The sequence below is a fragment of the Myodes glareolus genome, chromosome 1 (assembly GCF_982192425.1).
Source record: "Myodes glareolus chromosome 1, mMyoGla1.1, whole genome shotgun sequence".
Lineage (NCBI taxonomy): Eukaryota > Metazoa > Chordata > Mammalia > Rodentia > Cricetidae > Myodes > Myodes glareolus.
Genome location: NC_142026.1, coordinates 107,527,402 through 107,528,875, shown reverse-complemented (window position 1 = coordinate 107,528,875; position 1,474 = coordinate 107,527,402). Strand labels below are relative to the sequence as shown.

Sequence of the window (1,474 nt, the reverse complement as noted above, 5' to 3'; positions counted from 1 at the left end):
CAACCATTTCCAGAAAGCAAAACAGCCAATGATTCTATAACTATGTACTGAAATGATAAACTAGCCATATTTTCAGAAAATCTACAATTGCATTGTTTAATAATAAGAATAGACCTTGAAATAAATAATAGTTCTGTATAACTGGAATCTCAGCATTCAAGAGGCAGAATTATGTGTTTCTGGTCAGCCTGTCAACTTGGTGAAACCCAGTCTCTAAAAAAAAAAAAAATTATCTGTGTGTATGTGTATGTAAAATTACTATACATCTTTAATCTTTCATTATGAAACCAAATGGAAAATAATATCCAGTTATAACAAAATGTTATGTATAACTTACATGTAATTCCAGACAAAATCATAGCAATACCCTACAAAACGAAATTCTCTTTTGTAAAAATCCATGTAGGAAAAATAATTATTTAATCAAGAGACAGGAAACAGTGTAAGAACAGCAGCACATACACTAAAATTGGAATGATACAGAAAAGATAAGAATGGCTTCTGAGTGAGGGTGACACGTAAATTCAAAAAGAGTTCCATATTTTTAAACTAAAATCGATCAAAAGAGACAAAGAAGGACACTTCATATTTGTCACAGGAAAAATCCATCAAGAGAAAATCTCAATACTGAACATCTATGCCACAAATACAAGAGCACCCTCATATATAAAAGAAACACTTCTAAAGCTTAATTCACACATTAAACCCCACACATTAATAGTGGGAGACTTCATATCCCACTCTCACCAATGGACAGGTCTGTAAAATGGAATATTAACAGAGAAATAAGGGAATTAACAGATGTTATGACTCTAATGGACTTAAAAGACACCCATAGAACATTCCATCCAAACATAAAAGAATGTATCTTCTTCTCATTACTTCATGGAATCTTCTCAAAAATTAGCCACATACTAGGTAACAAAACAAGCATCAACAGATAAAAATAAAATAGAATAACCCATGTATCTTATCAGATCACCATGGCTTAAAATTAGAATTCAATAGCAGCACTAATTCCAGAAAGCCCACAAACACATGGAAATTAAACAATGCTCACCTGAATCATCAATGGATCATGGAAAAAATAAAATCATAAATTAAAGACTTCTTAAAATTCAATGAAAATGACAAAAAAAAAACATACCCAAATTTATGAGACACAATGAAAGCAGTGATAAGAGGAAAGTTCATAGCACTAAATATCTACATAAAGAAGCTGGAAAAATTGCACACCACTGAGTTAACAGGACATTTGAAAACTCTAGAACAAAAAGAAGCAAATTCACCCAGGAAAACTAGACATCAGGAAATAATCAAATTGAGAGCTGAAATCAACAAAATAGAAATAAAGAAAACAATACAAAGAATCAATGAGACAAAAGTTGGTTCCTCAAGAAAATCAGTAGAATAGATAAACCTTTATCCAAACTAACCGAAAACAGAGAGAGAATATCCAAATTAACAAAATCAG

General features: G+C 31.1%; 1 non-coding gene across 1 annotated transcript; it reads left to right on the top strand.

Moving 5' to 3' along the window:
- Positions 1–440: 440 nt before the first annotated feature.
- On the top strand, positions 441–546 carry LOC125394659 (U6 spliceosomal RNA). The gene has a single exon (XR_007230287.1). It is a non-coding gene; the product is annotated as a U6 spliceosomal RNA (small nuclear RNA).
- The last annotated feature ends 928 nt before the right edge of the window (positions 547–1,474 follow it).